The 12077-nt window shown below is 36.9% G+C and overlaps 1 long non-coding RNA gene across 1 annotated transcript; it reads left to right on the top strand.

The window, feature by feature from the left end:
- The first annotated feature begins 1777 nt into the window (after nt 1–1777).
- On the top strand, nt 1778–11451 carry LOC109169014. The gene is made up of 3 exons (XR_002052159.1): nt 1778–1939; nt 3356–3362; nt 11441–11451. It is a non-coding gene; the product is annotated as an uncharacterized LOC109169014 (long non-coding RNA).
- The last annotated feature ends 626 nt before the right edge of the window (nt 11452–12077 follow it).

The raw sequence follows: 12077 nt of genomic DNA, 5'->3' as shown, positions 1-12077 counted from the left end.
ATGGTGATTTAGATGATGATATATATATATGGAATAACCTCAGTGTTTCAAAGTTAAAGGGAAGAAGGATTATGTCTGCTGATTGAAGAAGAGTTTGTATGGTTTGAAGCAAGCACCGATGCAGTGGTATAAAAGTTTACTTCTGTTATGAGCAAGCATGGATACAAGAAGACTTCTTCAGACCACTATGTTTTTATAAACAGATACTCTGATGATGACTTTGTTATGTTGTTGCTTTATGTTGATGATAAGTTGATTGTTGATCGTTATGCTTCAAGAATTCAAAAGTTGAAACAAGAGTTGAGTAAGTCTTTTTCTATGAAGGACATGGGACTAACAAAACAAATTCTTGGGATGAAAATCATTTGTGACAGGCAGAACAAGAAGCTGTGGTTATCTCAAGAGAAATATATAGAGAAAGTGTTTGAGATGCATCTCTTTACATGCATTTCAAGTTGAGCAAGAAGCAATGTGCTTCTAGTGAGAAAGAGAAGGAAGAAATGCAACGAGTTCCTTATTCTTCAGCTGTTAGTAGTTTGATGTATGCCATGGTATGCACGAGACCAGATATTGCTCATGGAGTGAGTGTTGTTAGCAAATTTTTCTCAAATCTAGGGAGAGAACATTGTGATGTTGTGAAGTGGATTCTGAAAAGTCTTCGGGGTACTTCAAGTCTGAGTTTATGTTTTTCGGTAACAGAAACCTATTCTTATCTGGTACACTGATTCAGATATGGCCGGAGATATTGACACCATGAAATCTACCTTAGGTTATCTGATTACCTATGTAGGGGAGCATCTTTATGGTAATCAAGGTTGCAAAAGTGTGTTGCTTTGTCAACCAGTGAAGCTGAGTTCATAGCATCTGTTGAGGCCAGTCAAGAAATGCTATGGATGAAGAAGTTTGTTCAGGAGCTAGGGTTTGTTTAAGATAGGTATGTGCTCTACTATGATAGTCAGATTGCAGTTCATCTTGCAAAGAACTCCACATCTCATTATAGGTCAAAACATATTGACACACGATATCATTGGATAAGAGATATCTTGAAGTGCAAGATGCTTGAACTTTAAAAGATTCATGCTGATGATAATGGGTTAGACATGATGACCAAAGCGTTGCCAAGAGGGAAGTTTGAGGTTTGTTGCTCTATCGCCGGGATGGCGATGTCTTTCACATAGTCGGGAGGGGGAGATTTGCTGGGTTGGACTTCCCTCCTATGTGGCTAGCCTACTTTTGGACCAAGCCCATTTATTATATGCATTGGGATTGTAAAACAAAAGAACTGACACTCACTGTCTCACATATTATTTTTATTATATTATCAAATGAAACTGTAATTGAATTGAAATGAAACTGTAGTTGTGTTGAAATGAAACTGCATTGTATACAAAATGAAACTGAATAACAATTTCACATATTCGAGTGTATATTGTCAAGCGAAACTGTAGTTATATCAAAATGATACTGTAGTTGTGTTGAAATGAAAATGCAGTGCATATTTGATGCCTGGACCACAATACATTATGGACCGCGGTCCACAGTATAATTTGCCAAAGAAGGGAAATCCATTTCAATCTGCGCCCACAATATTATCCCATTCTTTTCTTTTTTCCCTCTATCTTTGGTTCTGCTCATTTTTTCCCTTCTCAAGAGACTAACAACTATGTTTCTTTACATCTCTACCTTACTAGCCAGGTATAGGGATTCTTGCAAGAGGCATGGTGTTAACTAATCATGTTGTCATCTCAGAGCTATATAAGATTATTTTGCAGTGGGTTTACCAAGCTCTTGGGTGCAATCTTCATCAAATATTTTGAAGGTCGATTTTATTTATTCCATGCATCTTTTGGGTATTCTCATACTATTTGTATTCATTTTATCTTGTTCGTGGTAGTTGAATATTTTGAGTACGGGATATTATTCCTTTTAGCTTGTGAATGTGATAGAATGTCTGGCATAGAGTTGATGTACTTGATGATTTATGGATGTATGACTCGTGTGATAGTCTGAAACTTTGTACCCGAGATTTTGTTATAGTGAAAACTTTGTTGTTGGTTGTCCCATGGTTTTTTCCCGGTTTGAGATTTTTCACGTAAATCGTGTGTCCCATGTGTTGATATTTAGTTTTGGGCTATTGTGTATTATTTCGTATATGTGCACCGTGTTGTTGTTGTGATTCTCATTGTCACAGGAAGTGGGATTTTCCCAACACAAATTGCTAGTCGCCCTATCCCAGAATTTTGGGAGATCCTACAACAAAAAAACTCGCAACTGGTTGACATGAAGGAGTTACATTGTCGTATGGGCGAGAGGGTACTCTCATCTGATTTTTCCCGAAGCAATGGGATGTTGTTCTATCGACATCACTATTAGTATTAGCCCTCATTCTTCTCTCAAATATGTCTTACTGTAAGAGTTTCATGCGTCAAAATTTTCAAGACACTCAGGGGCTAAACATACATTGGTACGACTAGCGGGGATGTTTTATTAGCCAAAAATGCATCAAGACGTTGAATCCTATGTCACATCTTGCCTCAACTGCCAACAAATCAAATACACAACCCAGCCACCAATGGGATTGCTACAACTTTTGCTAGTTCTAGATCGAGTTTGGGATGAGTTAACAATGGATTTTATTGTCGGCCTGCCGCCTTCTCACAGATTCATTGTTGATAAACTCACTAAATATGCATACTTTGGAACCCTTCCCACTCATTTTACGGCCATGAAGACAGCTCAATTGTTTGTGGACATTGTTATTGAACACCATGGATTTCCAACCAGTATTGTGTTTGATCGGGACCAGATTTTTATGAGTACATTCTGGACAAAGATATTTGAATTAAGTGGAACACTTTAAGCATAGTTCGACATATTACCCCCAAACGGATGGTTAGTCGAAAGTGGTGAATAGAAGACGTGAGCAGTATCTCTGAGCTTTTGCCATGGATAGGCCGAAGACATGGGCATCACTATTGAGCTGGGCTGAATTTAGTTACAACTCTAGCTTCAATCTTAGTTTACAGATGAGACCCTTACAAGCTCTGTATGGAAGACTAAACTGTGGGACAGTCGTATTCTTTATTCGAATAAGAACATTCCATAAAACCGTGGGACAGTTGTATCACACCTCGACAAGGTAAAAAACAGAGAATTCAAGCAACAACCAAAATCCAGAAGGTAAATTATTATTTTTAATGAAATGTATATACGAAAATACCAGAATAATATACATCTCTTATACAAAAATATATATAGTCATTTCAAAAATATATACAAAATGTATATAATATATATAAATACATATCAGGACTATGTGGTCTAATGGTATCCAGGTTGGACTTTTATTTGCAAGGTTGTGAGTTCAAGCTCCAGTGGAGGCGTGTTATATATTTCAATACGCATAACATACGCCATACCAAATGTTAAAAATAGTCTTGCATACAGAACTCCAAAGAGCCATAAAGTCTAGGTATTATATAATTATATGAGTGCGATTGTTAAGATTGTCAAATATTACTTTAAGGAAAATTATATTTTTTATTACTAAGTTATAGGGTAATAGTAGAATTCGTCTCTAATTGTTGGTCATTCTCACTTTTTGTCCCTAAGATATACTTCGTAATTGATGTTGGTCATTCCTCTACTAACAAACATTAGGGACGAAATTTTCAATGTTAGTATAGTTTAGAAACGAAGATTGAACACAACCTGTTATTAAAATGATGAAATTTGCGATGTCAATTATAGTACTGACATAATTGATCAGCACACTTCATGGACCAACTGCTAAATAGTACTGACACCCACATACACTTTTTATCCTAAGGTCTCTACCCATTGGATAATAGTGTGTTTGAAATTTTGTCTTCCTCTCCAACGAAACAAAATTCACCCCTATAAATAGCTTACTCTCTCTAGGATGAGAATATACACAACAACAAGTCTGAAAATTATCTAGTTACAAGTTCCTCTAGTGCTAGAGAGAAGAAGTTCTATATTCTCAATCCTGATTTAGAAGAAGCTTGAGCTGCAACAACATCTCAATCCAGTTCACGCCAAGCTTCTCAGTTGGAGGAAAAAGAAAATCTTTACATCATCTTTCCTCTACTTGGATAAGTAGATAGATGCGGAGTAAACTGGAGATAGTCGAAAAACCTAGATCTTGAGACTGTATCCAGTTCTGTGTCAAGGAACAATCTTGTAGTGGTTTTGTACTAAGGAGTGATTAGCATGGTTGCAATAGGCGCTAGGCGCTAGTCGGGCGGTAGAGTATCGCCTAGCGCCTAGACGGCCTAGGCGGGGCCTAAGCGGCCTAGGCGGCTAACTGAAAAACTGAAAAACAGTGCACATGTGTAGGTGCATATATGTCATATCACACACACACACACACACACACACACACACACACACACACACACACACACACACACACACACACACACACACACACACACACACACACACACACATATATATATATATATATATATATATATATATATATATATATATATATCATATAAATGAAAAAAATTAGCAGGGTCGAGTCGGCTGGGTTAACTCGGCTAACTCGACAGAAAGTGACGAGTTAACTCGGCGTAATCGGCCGAGTTAGGCGCTAGGCGGCCGAATTAGACGCTAGGCGGGCGCCTAGGCGGCCGGTCTCCTAGGCGGGAGCCTAGGGGGGAAATCGCCACGGCCTAGGGGCGCCTAGCGCCTAGGCGCCGATTACTCGGTGCCTAGGCGGGATTTTTGCAACCCTGGTGATTAGTGCAAACCTTCACAAGTTGTGAAGAAGAGTGGATTAGGATTTGTTAACAGTCGAACCACTATAAAAATTCTCTCTCTCTCTCTCTCTCTCTCTCTCTCTCTCTACTTTCCGCACTGCATTCATATCTTCATTACATCTCTCATTGCATTCTCGATTAGCTTTCTAAGCAAGAACTTGTGTAAAGAAATATAAACAAAAAGGGGAAAACTTGTCTGCTGTGCATTTAAACTCTTAACGAGTTGTTAAGCTATCGAACTTAGCGATTCATCGTAAATTTTGAAAAATCAAACGAATCTATTCACCCCCCCTTCTAGATTCGTTCCCTCACTCTTCGGGACCAACACCAGAAGAGAACATACATGCCTTTGCTTTGGACTTCCTCAATGTCTTTTCTTTCTGTATCTTCATCTGAGCCATCGTAGGATTTGCAGGCAGTGGATTGACCTCATAGTCTTTGTCTACTGCTTGCCAAAGATCTTATGTTTCCAAGTTGACTATCATTTTAACAGCCCATGCTTGGTAATTTTCACCATCAAAGATTGGTGGTGAAATTTGGGAGAAATTGTTTTCGATATCCATTCTTGAAGAGGGTATTGTGTTTATGGATTTTTGTGTAGTGTTTTAGGTTTGTGTCTGGGTTCACTCAACTCACATGTCCCTCAAGAATAAGCTCTGATACCAATTTATTGTTTTAAAGTGAAGTAGCATAAAATTATACAGGATATAAAACAGAAAGTTGTAAGAGAAAATGCTAACTTCTTGCATTTTATTCACAGCACCATTAGAGATGACAATGGGTCGGGTGTGGGTCGGGGAGGACTACATTCATCACTCGACCCGCCTTATATTTTCTCCACCCACCCCCACCCCCAACCCGCATCGGGGGAACTTTTTCAAAACCCACCCCACCTCCACCGGGTGCGGGTGCCCACTACGGGTATCCACCACTTACTATCTTATTATTTTTTTTTCAAAAAATAATATATAAATTACTTATAATAATAAAATAATAAAATTCATTAGCCATACTAAAACATAAAATAATAGAAATATATACTAAATTGTTGATTTTTAAAAATAAACTTAGTAGTTTAGATACAAATAATAAAAAGTTACACGAAGTTATAATTTTTTTTTTATAAATAACTACATACTAGTATTTATTTTAATATTATATATATTTAGACACACACATGGTGGGTTGGGTGGGATTCTAGGCGGATTTTGTACATAGAACCCGAATCCAACCCGACCCACCGCGTTTTTTTTTTTTTTTTTTTCGACCCACCACCCACCACCACCCAAAAAAACCCGACCCGTGCGGGGTGTATTCGGGTGGATATCCACGGGGCAGATTGAAATTACCATCCCTAAGCAGCATGGCTCTTTATATAGAACAAAAAGTGTACCAAAAACACATAAAATTCTGATTTATTGAAAGATCCTATTATTAAGCCATAAAGAGATAATATCTCCTAAAGACTTGGTCTGTTAACTGACTAGTAACTAACTGACTTACTAAGGCACATAATCAATAGATTCCTTCAATTCTTTCCCGTACACGTTCCTTCCTGTGGAATATGTTTCCAAAAGAAGTTCTATTCCATTGATCCAGCATCTTGGCTAGCGTATTTTTATTAATTTCTATATCCTTATTCAAATCCCAATTCTGTGCCACATTCTGGAAATTGGGGTGAGTGATCTAAGATGTTGAGCATAATAAATATATATAAACATAAATGTGCAATCCAACTATCAGCTTAGATTTTTAGTTGAGATGGAGCACATGCTTCAATTTGGTATTAGAGCCATGTCAAAGGTCATGTGTTCGAATCTAAAAAGAGACTACGGTCCACGTGTTGCTTGGAGCCCATTAAAAAATAATCGACCCGCACATGTGAGGGGTGAGCATAAAATATATATAAACATAAATGTGCAATCAATCTCCTACTTAGACTACATAGTCATGCCGCACTTTGACAGTTCCAAATGAGGTTGATCATAAACTTCTTGCCATCCACTTCCATGGCATGATTGGGGTAAGACGAATTGCAACGGAATTAGTTAGTCCCATTGTCTGGTGGGTCTTTATGATTGGGGACGTCGAGCTCGTCCAACAGTGGTGGCCCTAAGGGGGGTTCATTGTGTTGAATCACTGTTCTAGTTATTACATGCCCTCTACCTGATCCACGTACCATAGTGTGCTAAGACCGCTACGTTTCTCGAAAGGCCACTTCTATAGCCCCTGCCTCTAGAGTTTCCTTGTACCGGGTAATATGGTCGTGCTGGGGAGGACATGTAGTTGTTCTAGGTGCTTCCCTCTCTGTTGGTTTGTCTTTCATCTGTCTTGGGAGGGGAGGGGGGAGGGGGCTCCACTCTACTCCTCCCTTTGTAGGTTGAGACACGTAGCTCTGGTTGATCAACGTCCGACTGCTGTTCTGGCATATCCAGGTGCTGCCCATTGTCCATCATGTTTTCCAACATAGCGAAGCGGAAGGATGTTTCATGCATATGCATGTTGGTCAAACCATTTGTTTCTCGGATTATGTTATTCTCATTCGAATGGAGTTGTCCTCCCCGTTGGTAATTCCTTCTCGACCTTCTACTTTCCTTGCGGGTAACTAACATCCATGGGCCATATTGTTCCTGTAACACCCCGCAATTTACCCTTTGGATCCGAATTAATTATTTAATTAATTCATAAGTTTCTCTATGATTATCTTAATGATTTTCGTTAAGTGTGGGTAAAAGGATTTAATTTGGGCCAAAATCCCTTAATTAATTGATATGGTCCATGGTGGACCGTGGACCCTTGTCTATATTAAAACCTTTAAGCCTGTCAGAATAAAGAAGAAGGGCCCAATCCTATTCATATTTTCATTAGGAATCCTACACATATTTAAAGGGGACTAGAAAGCATGTAGAACCCTTTCCGCCCTCTCACTCGAAAATTCCCTCCCAAAACCTAGTCAGAGAATTTCCCATCACCAAGCCTATGAGAGATCTTTTGAAAGAAGACCTTGAGGAAAGATCTTAGGAGTTGTGAGAAGTCTAATTAAGCAAAAAGGTAACCCATGTCTTACAAAACCTATTTTTCTTGCTATGTTATGATTTATTGGAGTCCTTGAATGATGAATGCGTTATCTTGTGATATGCCTTGTTAGAGCTTGTATGTAGGGCTTATATTGTGATCTCTTGATGTTCTTGATGTTCTTGGTAATCTTGGGGTAATTGGGTACATGTTCTCGTGTCTATACGTATTTAGAGCTGGTATTTAGGGTTCGTTTCATGGTTTCTTAATGGTCTTGACGTTCTTGATAATCTTGGGGCAATTATATGCATGACCTTGTGTTTAAGCATGTTTATAGCTTGTGTTTAGGGTCCCATAATGTTGTTCATTGAGTCATTCTATGTGTTCAAGTCCCTATTATTGTTGATATGTGTTTTGGGTGGGTTTGGACTTAAACTTGGGTAAAATTGATGAATTCCCGAATGAGGAAAAATGCCAAGAGGAGATGTTCCAGCGGGTAGTCGGTGGTGGGACGAACCCCCACCCGACCACCCGCCGGAATGGCGTGATGTTCCAGCAGGAGGCTGGCGGGTGGATGACACGATAACGACACTATAACGACACAAACACGATAAGAATAAACACGGACACAACACGTTAAGGTTAATGGGTTGAAATTCTTAACACGAACACGAACACGATTCGTAAACGGGTTGACACGATAGACACGTTTTGTTAATAGGTTTCGGGTCGTGTCGACATGATATGACACGAAACCCGTTTAAACCCACTAAACTTATTATCTATAATAATTTGAAGTAAAGTTATATATATTAAAGAAAAGGAAATAGAACCTTCAATTTAATCCATCAAACAACTGAAAAAAATATTCAACTCATTTATAAAAGATGAAATAATATCCAAATGTTGAATAAAATAATAAGTAAGGAGAAGAAGGAATAGAGAATGGAGAGGGAAGGCTGATCTATTTCATTCTAAGGGATACAACATATATATATATATATATATATATATATATATATATATATATATATATATATATATATATATATATATATATATATATATATATATATATATAATATATATATATATATATATATATATATATATATATATATATAATATACTAGTATTAATAACAGTAATAATGCTGGCTGTTACAAACGTTATAACCATTACAATATGTCCACACTTAATATCATTTATAACACTCCCCCTTGGACATTATTTGGCCACGACCTTGCCTCGTTAAAAACTTGTTAGGAAAATCCGGTGGGAAAAACCTAGACAAGAAAAGAGTACAATAGAAAATATATTCATGCCTCATTAAAAACTTCACTAGGAAAACCACGTGGGAAAAACCTAGTTGAAGAAAAGAGTACATGATATATGTAAAAACATATATTGTATTTGGTCGCCTCATTAAAAACCTTAACTTAAGAAAACCCTGTGGGAAAAACTTAGTTAAGGGAAAAAGAGTACAACCATAAGCCGTCAGGGCGCAAACCGCATAATCTTCAGGATTTTGGGGTTTGTCCATTTAAGCAATTATTTTGCAACTTTTCCTCATTGTCATTACTATATCATACTGATGCCTCGTTAAAAACCACACTAGAAAACCCAATGGGAGAAAACTAGTGAGGAAAAGAGTACATGATATTTATGTATTTATGCGTTGCAAATAGTGCGCAACTGTTAGTCTTTTATGACTTAATCTTCAGGATTTTACGTTCAATCTTCCGGATTGATTCAAGTAAATGTACTTCCCGTTGTGTTGCAAATAGTGCACAACTGTTAGTCTTTTATGACTTAATCTTCAGGATTTTACGTTCAATCTTCCGGATTGATTCAAGTAAATGTTCTTCCCATTGTGTTGCAAATAGTGCGCAATTGTTAGTCTTTTATGACTTAATCTTCAGGATTTTATGTTCAATCTTCCGGATTGATTCGAGTAAATCTACTTCCCGTCTCCTCCTGAAGATAACAATCTTCAAGTTTTACATATATTTCAAAATTTGAAGAGATGGATTGGACAAATCTTCCGGATTGTCACTAGAGTAGTGTACAATAATCTTATGGCTCTTCTAGAGCTCATATAACATTTGTGCAACACAAGAGTTATTGTCCTCATTTTGAACATTTAGGGAAATTCATTGTATAACCAGTTTGGACTTGGCATTGCGGGGATCAAACAAAACAGCCAGTACCCAAGTAGCCTATTAAAACCGTATCATGGTTTCTTACATAAATGTCATGTCTTTGTATCTCGAAGATACCGGAGGATATGTTAATCATTATTCAAGTACTTCATTTTTAGGGGGAGCACTAAATTTTGTTAGCAATTTCATCGCAAATATGTTGCGATAATGGAACTTCTGGTTCTATAATGGTGCTCCAACGATAATGAAGTAAGGGACTTCGAGTCCAAAAAGGTTCCTTATCTGCTTCAAGAGATTATTAGGCAACCTTTAGTTTGATAAAAACATGACACTTATATGCATATAGACACGTGAAAAAGTATTTTTAGATGTAGGCTGACTGGTGTATATATAAAAAAATCTTCAAAGAAAAGCTCGATCTTCAAGTCGAGATAATACTTATAGCTTTCACAAACTTTTTATTTCAAAAGTCTCAGTCTTTAAACATGAACTGACATTATCAAGCTCTTTATATATTTCATTGATGTTTACACCATCAATCTTGACTGAGATAATAAATAATAAATAAGTTCATTATCAACCCTTTATCGAGCACACAATGGTACATATTATTCCTTCAACGAGGATATTAACTCCATTCGCAACCCTTTAAAGAGTAAATAATGACACATAATAATACTTAAATAAATCCTTATTTCGAGAATTATGAATCCATCCAGGATTTCTCAAAATAAATTTAACTGCATATCTAAATTTATTATTCTGCTAATTGTATTATGTAGCGGAACTTAATGCCATTTACCGTGGGAGAGTATATTTGATTAAAATCAATTAAGGGTCTCTGCGTGAACCCATAGGCTACAAATTCACTTCATATCTTATCACCTTGTTATTCTTACTTCTCTTTCATGCACACACCCATTTGTAACCTTTAGGGTTAACGCTTAATGGTGTATTGTTATAAATAGAATTTATTCATTTTAGCGAGTCGAGCTATATATGCCTTAATTGCTCCTTTATATATTAAATAGTCATGGCATTTCTGGTGCCTAACTCTGGATCCAGATTATCATATAACGAGCAATTTGTAATGGCAATTGTGTTGTCGACAACTATAACCTTTTTATAAAACTCCCATATTTGTAAAAGTAATGGCAATTTCTAAAACAACCAGATTCTAGACATTTCCCAAAGATATTTTGATCTGGTCGTTCCGCATCCCTAGTATTACGTTTGTTTGGTGCACCTATAAATTTTACTAGGTTTTTCGTCATTTGGATGAACGTCTGCAGGACATAATTGTTCAAGCTATTTCAAGAGTGACAATATTTCTTTACTAGATCTAGTATTATGATCCATATCTCTTTCACCGATAGATCTCCTACACTTCTAGTGTCAAGGAGTATCGATAGATATGTTTGGTCCAAGGATATAGGACCTAGTCACTTCTTTTATGATCATTATGATCAATAGATGTTTTTGGCAGATTATTTGCTAAAATCGCAAATAGATTATCTTTTGAACTTCCAGTTCAATCTAACTAGTACATGGATTTAAATAATGCTAGTACATGGATTTAAATAATGCTAGTACATGGATTTAAATAATGAAGATGTTTTTATTCTTATGAAATTTCTTGGCATTCCATTAAAAACTACGGAGTAGTATATTATCTCCCCCTAATGCCGAGAAACAATCTTCATTAGGAATGTCGTCAACGTACCCGATTATATGTATTGATCCCCTATCATGGGCTTTCGGTATTTAATCAATAGACGGAGGTTTCTTTGATAGCCCTTTTAGAGGTATGTTGTGGTGGTGATATAAAAGAGACTGCGTAAATAAAATAACGTAGATAGGGAAATGTTACTTCTGAAACCACGTACTAGGTGAAAAAGGGGGTATAGCAATCCTTGAGGGATTGATTTGTGATATGCATTGAGTTAGACTTGGGTAAAAATAACTTGACTCATAGTAACGTCATAACAATCCTTCAGGGATTGATGGGATAGGTGGACCATTTTTGGTCAAGAGTTTATCGTCAAGGTTCATCCTAAAGGGTGACTCATAGAATTAAAGTCCTTAATCTACCTTCTGGGCAAATAAATAT

This window comes from Ipomoea nil, unplaced genomic scaffold (assembly GCF_001879475.1).
Source record: "Ipomoea nil cultivar Tokyo-kokei standard unplaced genomic scaffold, Asagao_1.1 scaffold3238, whole genome shotgun sequence".
NCBI lineage: Eukaryota > Viridiplantae > Streptophyta > Magnoliopsida > Solanales > Convolvulaceae > Ipomoea > Ipomoea nil.
The sequence above is the reverse complement of the archived record's forward strand: the minus strand, read 5'-3'. Positions and strand labels throughout refer to the sequence as shown.